This window comes from Tamandua tetradactyla, chromosome 2 (assembly GCF_023851605.1).
Source record: "Tamandua tetradactyla isolate mTamTet1 chromosome 2, mTamTet1.pri, whole genome shotgun sequence".
NCBI lineage: Eukaryota > Metazoa > Chordata > Mammalia > Pilosa > Myrmecophagidae > Tamandua > Tamandua tetradactyla.
In genome coordinates, this window is record NC_135328.1 from 66,444,660 (window position 1) to 66,458,324 (window position 13,665).

A 13,665-nucleotide genomic window follows, 5' to 3' on the forward strand; every position below is an offset into this window, starting at 1 on the left:
CCCACTACCCCATTTAAACTTCTTACTCTTGGAACATGCCAAGAGCATTATTTTGTCAGGGTCTGTTTCCTCTGCCTGGAAACCTGCTTCCTCATTATCCACAAATTCAAATATCTGCTTAGTGATTTTATCTGAAAAGTCTTCCTCACGAATACAATTCAAAATGGCTTATCCTACATCTTTCTCACTTCCTGTTACCTACTACATGTTTCTTTTATAGAATTTATCACCAACTGATCATTTCAGTTTGCTTCCACTAAAATGAAAGTCCCATGAAACAAATAATGTGTTGCTTTTTTTCAACTGGCATATTCTCAGGAACCAGAAAAGTTTATGATGCACAAATTGTGCTTAATAAATGTTTGATTAGTGGATTACTTTGTTGAATAATAAATGCTTAGGTTTCATCACTTGGAACCAATTGAAGAGGTAGTGTGATACTTAAGTCTTGCACTTAGTGAACACAAGAAGACTAAAAACCTTAATATCTGCTTTGCCAGACACTATTATAAGCACAGAAAAAGAGCAAGATCTACTGAAGACAACACATGGAAAGAGTTTGGGAGTGAAGGAAAACAACTGTGAGCATTGCCTCTTTCCCTATGGCAGTCATTATGACCTTAAAGAGGGCCCTTGAAGCCCAAACTGAAAGACATCTTTTCTGAGTCTGCTTCTGAAGGAAAAGGGGCAATGAAAACCTGAATCTAAAAAAGGTGATGTTGCCTGTCATAAAATCATGTTACCAATTATAACCTAAAAAAAAGCTACTAATAGAATTTTAGAACATTTTTACCTTGACAGCAAGCATCTAATGTAAGCTGTAGCTATGATTTTATCTCTCCTTGTGTTTTCTCAAATGAGTGGTAGATTTTTGTCAAATCTACCGCTGAAGTTGACATATTAAGAATCTTACAAAGTATCCTATTCTAATGTGTCTAAAAGTTTAGAAGAAGTTTTATAAGGTGTTTCATTTCATCGATACAAGAATGTGGAGCTCTCATGTTTCTGAAATAGTTTCCAAAAACTAAGGAAAACTTAGCAAAATACATAGAAAACACCACAGTCAATATTTTTCTTTGCTTCTTGTCTGACTCAATGACAATGACATATGGTAATAGGTCTTAATTCCTTAAATATATACCAAAATTACTTTCAAATGTTTCATACTGAAATGATAGACATTTTATGACTGGGTTTTTATTTAACTACAAGAAAATTAAAAGGAGCATCCACTGATTAAGGGCTAAGTGCACAGTCTCATGGGAAAACAAATCAAACAATACCCATCTATACAGCTTAGATACGCACATATACATCTGGTAGATTGGATGACAAAACACTGACAGAGATGAAAATAAGAATGAATGATGTTATCTCCAAGGGAAATTTGTCAATAAGAAGAAGTAATCTTCAACAATGTGTCATTTTTCACAGTTGGGGTCCATCAATATCATTGTGGCGATTTATTTTTGGCACTTATCCCCTCCGAGACACCAACACACTGGGACCTAGTCTATAAAACTTCAAAATCTAGGCAACTATGCTGTGCAAACTATCACAGAGACATGCCCTGGAGAAGAAAGACCTGTGTTTACTACTCTGTTAGTGGGAAAAATGTATATATGTAATAGCAAAATAGTAGCTTTAACAAGTGGTTCATGAAATTATGCTGGGAAACAGTGGCCTGAATGGAAACCAAGTAGCAGTATAGACAAAACAGAGGCACTAACAGCTTTCTGAGGCACCGCAGGATTAATATTGTCAGCTAAGATTCAAACAAGTCCTGAGAGTATATAAGATAATTCACGATGTCTCCCAAAAATTCCATAGTGCAGAGGAAACGCAAATCCCATGGGGATGCAGGTAAGGGATATGAAACAAGTAAAATATGGATCTACTTTAAATGTTGAGGGCTTCAACATTTAGCAAATTGAAACATAAAATTGTGTCCCCTTGTATATCAATAGTCTGGTAACCTTACTAGAAAAATGTTTTCTTCAATTGAATGTTACATTAGAGTATTTCTTCTACAAAGCTCTTCTTTAGAGAGATAGACCTATTCACTGTTGGTAGGGAAGTAGAATGGTGCAGCCCCTCTGGAAAGCAGTGTGGTGGCTCCACAGGAGTTCAAGTTTTGGGTTGCCATATGATCCTGCAACCCCGTTATTAGGTACATATTTGGAAGAACTGAAAACAGGGCCAGAAATGGACATTTGCACACTGGTATTTATGGCAGCAATATTCATGATTTGCAATGAATAGAGGTGGCCTAAAAGGAGAATGGAAGGTGCATACATACAATGGAATAATGAACAGCTGCAAGAAGAAAAGTAATTGTGAAGTAGGCAACAAGGTGAATAAAACCAAGGACATTCTGTTGAGTGAAATAAGACAGAAATGAAAAGATAAATATTGTAAGTCCTCACCAATATGGATTAACAATAATGTGCAAACCCTGAGAACTGAACCCAAGAGCATAGGTACCCAGAGATTGGGCAATCAACAATTAAGGGGTACAGAATGTTCAATAAGGCTTATTGTAAAGGTTCCTATATTGTAAGCTCTTACAGCAGTCACATCTATTCCTGAGTTTTAACTCTTATTTCTAAATTCTGAGATGCTGAGTTTTTTGTGTGTAACCTGGTCTTTTCCTGGAACTTCAGGTATCTGTGTGACATCTGAGATTCAGAGTAGAGTTCTTCAGCTCTGAAAGTCAGCATTATCCCATATAGCAATTGCTTAAAAAGATGAAAAAGAGATCATACTTCAATTAGAGATATGGGTGAAGCTGATCTGGTTAGGACTAAGGTAAATCCTAATATACGGTAAAGGATGATATTGACTACATTTTAAAACCTCAACTTCTGTATGAGAACAAAGGAAGAGATATTTATTTGGCACTGTAGCATGCAGCTCCTGTTTGTCCAAGCCATTTCCTCTCACAGCAGGCAAGCCCCTGTTTGCCCAAGCCTTTTCCCCTTGCAGTGGACCCCTCACCCCTCCTTACACATTTAAACTACCTCCTCTTTAAAAATTCCCCAAATTCCTCTGAGCAGTCAGAACTACATGTAAACAGGATGCTTGCCCCAGAAACAGGTAAAAACTGCACATAGGCAAGTTAAAACAAATTCCTGAAAAGAAACCCCTCTGCTAATCACTCATCTGCTTCTGTAAACCCAGCTTCTCACCTTTCCCAATTTAAACCAGTCAGTTGTTTCCTTCCAACACCACCAGTTCATACCTTGTCTTTAACACATCATCTTGTCTATAAAAGTTTTTGTAATCTTCTGTTCGGGGCTCAGACTTTTGAGGTGACTTGGTGGGGCCCAAGTCGCTGGGCCCTGAGCACACGGGCAAATAAAATCTTGCTTCCTGAAGCTCCAGAGCCTCGGTCCCAATTCCTTCGATGTTCTGTGTAACATTCCCGGAAGCTCTTGCAGAGCTTCACTCCTGGTTTCACACAACAGTGCAAAATTTTTATTTTCTATAGCACATTATCTAATTTAAGTAGCAGTCAGTTTACTTAAACAATGTAATTTCATAGAACCTAGAATAATAAGATCTTGTTATTTTGTACAGGTTAATATAATACCCTGATACATCCCAGAGTAATTTGGGCAGAAAATAAAAAAAAAGTATTTACATAGTCTCCTTGAGGGTTTGGGGGGAAACGTTGAAATATTAAACTTCTCCACCTGGGGAATTCCTGATATTCATGCAAGTATTGAAAACTCCCAATTTAATAAGCTAAGCCCTTGATCTTGGAGACTTATTCCAGCAAAGGAGAAGTTCAACCTACTTATAATTATGCCTAAGATTTACTCCCAGAAAACCTCTTTTGTTGCTCAGATGTGGCCTCTCTCTCTAAGCCAAGTCTGCAAATAAACGCACTACTTTCTCTCCTGTGTAGAACGTCACCTCCAGGGGTATAAATCTTCCTCATAATGTGGGACGAAACTCTCAAGGATAAGCCCAGCCCAGCATTGTGGGATTGAAAACGCCATTGTGACTAAAAGGGGAAAAGAAATGGAATAAAGTTTCACTAGCTAAGAGGTTTCAAAAAGAGTCAAGAGGTCATTCTGGAGGTTATTCTTGCGCATTACGTAGACATTCCTTATAAGTTATTAGTGTATTGAAATAGCTAGAAGGAAATACCTGAAACTGTCGAACTGTGTTCCAGTAGGCTTGATTCTTGATGCTGATTATATAGCTATGGATTTTATGGTGAGACCGTGTATTTGTGATAACCTTGTAACTGACATTCTCTTTATCCAGTGTATGGGCAGATGAATAAGAAAATAATAACAATCAAATAAATAAGTAATAAGGGGTATGAGGGTTATAAGGGGTGTGGGGTGTTTGGGGGGTTATTTACTTATTTTGAAGTAATGAAAATGTTCTAAAGTTGTTTCTGGTGATGAATGCACAACCATATGATGACGCTGTGAACTACTGATTGTATACCTTGGATGATTATATGCTGCATGAATATATCCCAGTGAAGTTGTATAAAAAACTATTATATACATAAAACCATAATACAACCCACAATAAAAATGCAAGCATAAAGTTTTTAATTCTAAAAATGAATGTTTATTTTACTCTAGGTATCCATTTTTATTACTGTTTTGCTGTAGTCCTACTTGAAAGTTAAGGCACTTTAACTATGATTACCAATTAACTAACAAAATATACCACATATATGGAGAATCTTCTAGTTCAAACAAGTGCAAAACATATCTGCATTCAGGAAGGTGGTAATTTAATTCTAGGAAGGAAAGTTAATGCACATAAACTGTTAAATATGCAAATATATGTTGTTACAGTATATAAATATCAGAAATGATTTAGTAGAGCCAAAACTATTGAGTATGCATTCATAGAGAATGTGAATTCAAATTAGGCTCTGAAGAATGGATTGAAACTGAATAGGAATCTGAATATCCATGATGTCGCCATGTATCACATCAAAGTTCACAAACTAAATAATGGTTTGTAAATTAAATGACAATTATTATTATTTTTAACTAACTGTAGACAAGCAAAGAGCATTGTACTATTGGAGCATGAAGTAGAAAAAGAATACACTCCATGATTTTGATTCACTCCCTGTCCAAAAAAATTTTAGAGCACTGCAGCTGAACATTTGCTGATCTTCATCATTGAGTTTCTCAGAGGTAATGCCCAACTGCAAATGGTGAAACTTTCCCATCTTAACCTGAAAGGAGACAAGGGGTCAGAAAGTTACAAGTGTATGCTTTTATATTATTTACAAAATTATCAATATAAAGAATCATAATTTGAAGTTATATACATTTATTTTCACTTGGCAAATTTAAACTTTGTTTTTATTTAAATAAGCATAACGGTGTTTTTAGGTCATATTTAGCTACTCAGGAAATTTATTTTCCTATTGATGGAAACTCCAAAGATAATAGAACTAGGGCATATAATATCAGGGGACGTTTCATTCTCAGTGTAGATGCCTGCCTGTATTTTTTTCTCTGTATGCTTTTATGAATCAGAAACTGTTACACTAATATTTTGATCGTATTAGTTTTGGTAATTTTGGCTGTCATCAAATAGCAAAAATTATTTGTAAATCATTAATCAGATTTGTTTGCAGTTTCTTGCATTAAATCAAGTAAAGTTTGCTTATTTGAGCATTTTAATTAAACATATTCATACACAAACATTCAATGATCAAGAATGAGATGGGAATATCACGTATTCAACATATTTACTTTTAAAGAATTAAAAAAAAACTGGAATAAAATAAGAATTTCAAGACAGTTGCTTTTTTTTTTTTTTTTTTTTTTTTTAAAGGAAAGACAGAGAGAAGGAAGGAAGGATAGAAGGAAGGAAGGAAGGAAGAAAGGGAAACATCTTTAAACATTTTCTTGTTTTATTGTATTTTGTTTTTCCGTTTTTTGTTACATGGGCTGGGGCCGGGAATCGAACCGAGGTCCTCCGGCATAGCAGGCAAGCACTTTGCCCGCTGAGCCACCGCGGCCCGCCCGACAGTTGCTTTTTATCACTTCACTGTAATAAGTAATGAATAAGTAGAGGCTAGTGTTATTAAGTATGATTAAAACACAACAATTAATTTGTCAAGGTTTACTATCCATAGCAACCCAAGTTTATTTCACATGTTATACATTTATTAATTCATTTCTATGCAAAAGTATAAATACTCTTTGTAACCAGATCCAGTAGTACAGAAATACAGTAAGAAAAAGAAAAGACATATACTAATAAGAGGAAAAATATTCCCTATTTGTCCCTCCCAAATGAACATACTATTAAACCTCTGGTGTGTATTCTTCAGACTCTATTTTAAATGTATAGAAAATGCAAGTGTGTGTACAATTTTATAAATGTCCACATGCATATGATGAGTTTTAAAACTAAAAATGCTATAACATCATAGACACTGATAATCACTTTTCTTTTTTCAATGCATAATATATTATGGAATTTTGTTCTTGTTACTACATTTTTTAAACCTACTGGACTGCTATATATATATATATATATATATATATATATATATAAACATCTCATTCATTCATTCGTTCATTCATTCGTAAACATTTAAGTTATTCTCACTATTATGTTATTACAAAAAACATTACAGTTAACATTCTTACAAGATTAAGTTTGTGCACTGGTGCTATAATTGTGTATTTGAATAAAGACAAAATCCTTAACTTGGTATATGTGGAAAACCAGATTCAACATCTGCCAAAATTTGGAACAGACTAGGGGTCATACTTCTTTGCACTGAAAAGCTTTTCCACACCTACCCTACCTTTGCTCCTAAATAAGCTGTTCTTACTTGCTTATTAGATCCTATCTTAAATATAACTTCCTGATGTTCCTGATTAGATTACTTATACTAATGGATTTTCTTATTGCACCATGCCTTTTACTTCCTTGCAGTCATCACAGAAATGCACACCAACACACATACACATAACGTTTTTAAAATTCATTTTATTTCCTTCACAAGATTATAAACTCAACAAAGGCAATGTCATTTCTACTTCTGCTCATGATTTTATATAGCATTTAAACCAATGCCTATAAAATATTAGGTGATTAATAACTATTTCTTGAATCATTAAATTAACAAATGCCTCTGATAAGTTTAAAAACCTTATCAAATGCCTATGAGAAGTTTAATAAAACCTTCAAAGTAACCTTAATTTAGTTGCTTTGAATTTATGGATTAGTTGGGGAAGAATTCATATCTTCAGATATCTATTCAGCTTTCTTTTACATATTTTCTAGTTGTTTTAGAATTTTGATTTGTTATCCTATAGGCTGTATTAATTTCCTATTGCTGCTGTAACAAATGACCACAAACTCAGAGTTTAAAACAAAGTAAATGTATTATTTTACAATTCTTGAGGTCCAAAATCAGAATTTAAGGGGTTAAAATCAAGTTGTCAACAAGGCAGCACTTCCTCTGGGATATTGCTAGGGAGAACCCATTTCGTTGTTTTTTTCCAACTTCTAGAGGCCATCTGCATTCCTTGCCTCTTCCTTCATCTTCAACATGCATCACTTCAACCTCTGCTCCTGTAGTACTATCCCCTTTTTCTGACTTTGACTGTTTTGTTTCACTCTTAAAGGGATAATGGTGATGACATTCAGCCCACCTGGATAAATCTCCCCAACCATAAAATTCTTAATTTAATCACACCTTTAATTCCCTTTAGCCATATAAGGTAACATATTCACAGATTCTGGGATTTGGATGTGGACACCTTTGGAGAACCATTATTCTATTGACCTATAGGCTTTGCACATAACTTGCATGTTAATTGGTTTGGGATTTGTATCATTACTAGTTTAAGTAAATGAAATGTTTGAATTTATATATTCTGTTTAATTATTGTTAGTATTTAGGAAAATTAAGTGTTTAGAACAAACCATCTTATAAATTAGTCTGTTTGTGGTTTATGTTGATTTTCTTGAAAAATTTGGGTAAATAGGTCTTTGAAAAACAATTTGCTTTTCAACCAAGTGATTGTTGCTATTCATCTGTTCAACTAATATTTTGAAATAATATTTTAGATTTTTCCTTAATCTCCAGTTTCTCTTTTATTCACAGCACCCTCTTCTTGTTTTATGGATGTGAACTCTTCTTGAATTTCTGATATTATGAATTAGATAATTTCTTGTTTTCTTAAAAGATAGTTTCTTTCTTTATTTGGATTATCTCTGCTTTCATGCTCTTGGTTTTCCACAAATATCTGATAATTGATTATCCATTCAAATAAGTAATAGAAAGTAGAAAATGATCAGTATTGGAAACTAGTGGGTTTCCTTATAAAAATAATTGTTTGTCTAGCAGTGATGACAAAGCTCTTGTGTTGATAAGTGAGTAGGCATGTGCTTCAAAACGTTTGAGGCAAACAAGAGTCTTCAAGTAAAAATACTATTTTGCTTCTCTTTCAAGTTCTATCATGCCATCTAGTGGAACTGTATACACAGTTTTTTCATTTTGCTGAGATAGCTGGTCTTACCCACTATGTTTAACCTGGAAGCAAGCCACAAATAGAGTTGTTTTTGTAACGAGGACAGAGGATTGGCCAAGTTAGTGGCCTTTACAATATGATAAAGTGGACTTATGCTATTTTCTTCTGCTAATTCACAGTGTGGGAATTTCCTGGGGCTATGTCAGTTAAATCAATACACAGTTTTTCAGTAGCCTGCTGTCTGGTTGCAGATTTGTATGGCTGTGTTTAGTTTTGTTGCTGATTATTTAAATAAAAGAGCTCTTTGTTTTTATGAAGTTTTCAATGTAACTAGTCGGCTTTCTTTTCCTAGTGATCTCATACATTATATATTTATTTACATTTCATATTTCTTCTTTTAATTGGATTTTAGAAAAGGGCATTGAATCCCATGTTTCTATCCAAACAGGTGTTGGGTGGTCAGTAGTTTGTTCATATATACCTGAACACTGAAGAGGAATTCATGGTCATTGGCCCAAGTTGGCCCGATGGAAGAGATAGAAGACAGAGCAGATAATTTCAGTGCATTAGATTAAATGCTATTGAAGTAGAAAAGCAAAAGGGAAGGTGTCCTAAGGCCAGTCTGGGGTTCTGGGACAGTTCTTAGAAGAGAAGAAAGCTTATGCTGAATCTTATAAGATGAAAAGGATTTAAACAGGCAAAGAAAGCCAGTAAAGCCCAGAAAGAAAAGCTTCAAGGAGAGTGTTCTAGGTAGGGGACTAAAAATAGTATAATAAAAATGAGCTAGAATGCCTTCCCTTTGTAACGTTTAGTTGGCACAGCTAAAATACAATATTCACTGGCAAAAGGAAAGGAATGTTTACAAACTGGCCCCTGGCCAATTCTTCTTTTTCACTCAGTGTTTTGTTTTTTGTTTTTTTTTTTCACAACAGGGGGAAAATTTTGTTCAAATAGGAAAGTTGTTAATGTGAGAGTTGTACTACAAAGTACCTAAAACATTTTGATGTCAACACTCCAATGACTACAGATCCCCTCCTTCTTTTGAAAGTCATTCAGCTTTATTATAAAGAAAAATGGCAGGTAATTAATTTTTGTAGTTATGCCTCTCATTTTATGACTCCCATATGTTCCCTTCTCCTCCATTTAAACAGTACACATTCAGCAAATCATGAACATGTTTGTTTTCCAATTTGCAATTAAAGCAGCCTAAACTCTGGAGACCATAAGCAATATTATTTGACATTGCATTGGCTATAGTTACAATATTCACCAACCAAATTAAAAAAAAAAAAAAAGAGGTTCATGAAATTGCTTTGCTTCTTTTAAATTCACAATAAAGTATACTGCTAAGAAAACTTGTTTATTTGTACTTCTTTCTTTTTCTCTCCCATTTGTTTCCATTTTGCCCTATTTTTCATTATTTTTATGATGTGACTCAAATTTTTCTCATTCACTTTGCATTACTAATTTCCTTACGTGTAGACATCAGTGTTTGCTTTTATATAATACTATTATTTTTCTCTAGTTTTAAAAAATTTTTTTTTTCTCTAATAATATTGCTAGGATCTTGCATGCGGGTCTTGAATAATCCTTTTCACATAGCATTTTGAATAGTTTTATTGAGGTATAATCTCACATATTTAAAATATACAATTTGATAGATGTTGACATAGGTTTATGCCCCCAAACCTTTACCAAAATCATGAAAATGAAATTATCTACCACTAGGAAAAGTTCACATATGTCTCTTTGTTATCCTTCTCTTCTTCCCTTCCATGGCCAATATTACTCCGATCTCCAGTCAATCAGTGATTAGTCACCTATGATCTTTCTTTAGATATATTTGCATTTTTATTTCTAGTATTTTATTTAGATTAAATCATACATTATATACTTCTTTGTGTGACTTGTTTCACTTCGTAAAATTCCTCCATGGTGTTATATGAATCAGTAATTCCTTCCTTTGTATTGCTGGATACAATTCAATGTTATAGATACAGTTTGTTAATCTATTCATCCCATTTGAGTTGGGATCAATATCTCATCTGGCTACTATAACTATACCTTCTATGATCATTTATGTACCAATCTTCATATGGAGATATGCTTCTATTTATCTTGGGTAAATATCTATAAGGGGAATGGCTGGATCATATAGAAGGTATATATGTAATTGTCTAAGTTATTTTTTTAATTTTCAAAAAATTGCCAAAAATTTTTTTCAAAGTGGTTGTACCATTTTATATCCCCATTATCAGTGTATGAAAATTCCAATTCCTCCTTATCCTTGTCAACTCTTAGTATGACCAGCTTTTTAATTTTTGCTATTCTGATATGCGTGTGTCACTATTTCATTATCATTTTAATTTTCGTTTCCTTAATGATTAATGTTCAGTTTCTTTTCATATGCTTATTGATTCTCTGTAGATCTTCTTTGAAGAAGTGTTTCTTTGGACTTTTTGTCCAGATTTTTTATTTAAATTTGGTTATCTTAAGTGTTCTGAATACAAATGCATTTTCAGAAAGATGATCTGTAAATATTTTTTCTCAGTCTTATAGTTTATTGATTCTTTTAGTAGTATGTTTCAAAGATTAGATGATTTTAATTTTACTAAAGTTGAATTTATCTATTTGTTCTTTTGGAATTATATCTTAAATATGTTTGTATAGATTTTCTCCTATATTTTCTGCTAGAAGTTTATAGTTGTGAGCTTTATATTTAGATCAGTGTTTCATTTTTGGTTAATTTTTTTATGCATTGTGTAACATATAATTCTAAGATTTTTTTTTTTGTATAAGGACATCAATTGTAACAAATACTGAAATGTTTATGCACTTTTATAAAAAACATGTTGTCTTGATTACTATACCATTGTAATAAGTCTTAAAATCAGGTAGTGTTAGTCCTCCTATTTTTGTTGTTGTTGTTTTACAAAATTGTTTGACTATTTTGGTTTCTTACATTTCCATGCATATCAATTAGTATATGTTTAACTTTTAAAAATGAATTAGTTAGGGTTTTCAAGTGGTAATTTGTAACTTATGGATGAAGCTTGCATACAAGTAACCTCCAAAATGACCTTTCAACTCTATTTGAACTCTCTTAGTTGAAACCTTATTTTGGACATTTCTTCCCCCCTTATGGTCATGAAGGCATTCTCAATCCCATAGTGCCAGGACCATGCTCATCTCGGCGAGTCATGTTCCATAATGCCAGGGAGATGTCCATCCCTGAAAGTCATGTTCCACATAAAGGAAAGGGTAATATGTTCATTTGCAGAGTTTGGCTTAGGGAGAAAGAGAGGCCACATCTGAGTAACAAAAGCAATTCTCTGGCGATGACTCTGGCCTGTTTATAAGTATGCTTAGCTTTGCCATTACAAAAATTAATCTCATAAGGACCAGCCTCAAGATGGAGAACTTGCCTTATTAAATTGGGACTCCCCAATGTTTGAGAGCATCAGGAATTTCCCAGGTTGAGAAGTTTAATAGCTCTATATTTTTTCTCCAGTCCCTCAAGGGATGTTGCAGCTACTTTTTTTGTTATTTGCCAAAATACTCCCAGAATGCATCATGGCATTACATTAAGCTATACCTAATCACCAGCTCCCAGTCCCTATTCTAGGCTCCATGTATTTGGGTTATTTAAATAATGACCATTGCCCAAATATCCCTGACGATTGAGAGAATGATCAGCTAGAGGGAGGAGTGGTAACAAAGAATTAGGATTTAACAAATGACTATCACTACTGAATCATCATATAAATATTTATTTTTCATTTCCAGTGTATTTGAACAGTCAGAAGGAAATTCTTGAAATTGTGGAACTGCAAACCATACAATACTTAGAAATTTGCTTTATAACTACTTGCTAAACCTTGAAATTTATCACTTTTTGCATATATATATTTTTTAATAAAATTTTTCAACAAATGAATTAATAAGTAAAGATTAAATATAGAAAATACGCATCTACTATCCTAAGTACATTCAAAGAGAAAAAACAATGCAAACAAATAGGAGAAGTCATTTGAAATAAATTTAAGAAAAGTATAAAGTACTTCAAATTACTTACATTTAGTAAATAAATACATTAAAGTGAACCCTTGTATCTAAAAAGTATATGTATTTTAAATAAATGTAGATTTTGTTTTCTAGAGTCACTCTGGTTCATAGAAGGAAAGAGTGATCTAGTTCAGCACTTTCCTGAACTTCAGGGAAGTTAAGATTTTTGCACAGGGTTATAACATTAGATAGAAGCTAAAATTAAGATTCATACCAGGTGAATCATTATCAGTAGATTTTACATCATACTCATATAATTTTCCAATCCTTATTAGTAACATGGGTCAGCCATTCCTGGATGCATAAATGAACAGGCTGTTACCACTATATAATTTCCTTTATCAAATATAAATAAATCTATATCTGTATATTAACATATAATAGAAATTTAATGTGTTTTGATCTTCTACAATAATATGGATATCTGTTCGTCTCCAGTGTCACTATCTTAATGAAGCTTGTTTTATCTTAGAATTCTGAGGGATTTCCCCATGTGAAACAACGGGTTATGGCTTCATGAGATCAGAAGTATGTCCCTCTTCATTTCATTAGTAGGAGTAACATCACATTTGGCTCACTGAGTTCAATAAACATTTGCTGTATGAATAAATAAAAGAATAAATGGATTTTTAAGAATTCTTTTTTTCTTAAATTCATAAATGTCTTCATTTTATGGTTCCAAACACTTTGAAAGGTAGAGTGGACTTCTAACATTCTATAGCTATTGTGTCTTTGGAAGTACTGACACCCCAGCTGAAAAACTGGTTTGTGTGGATTTTATTTGAACCATTGAACTTAAAATAAGAAATAATCATCTTCTTGTATATTCTCTATACACTACATTTTCCAGTATTTCTTAGCCCAGTTTTCAAATAAAGTCATTTTTAATAACATCTGAATTTCTTATCATCTCTTTTCTTCTCTCCGTGCTCTTCTCCTTATTACTTAATTTTCACATTTCCTTTTTTTCCTCTCTGTTTTGTCCCTTTCTATATTTTTTCTATTTTCCTGCCTCTGTCCTCTCTTTTGGCTATAAATTCAGCTTGAATGTCTTTACCCATAGTGCATTAAGCTTTTCTGAAATGTAGTCCCTTTAGAATTAATAGAAACAATG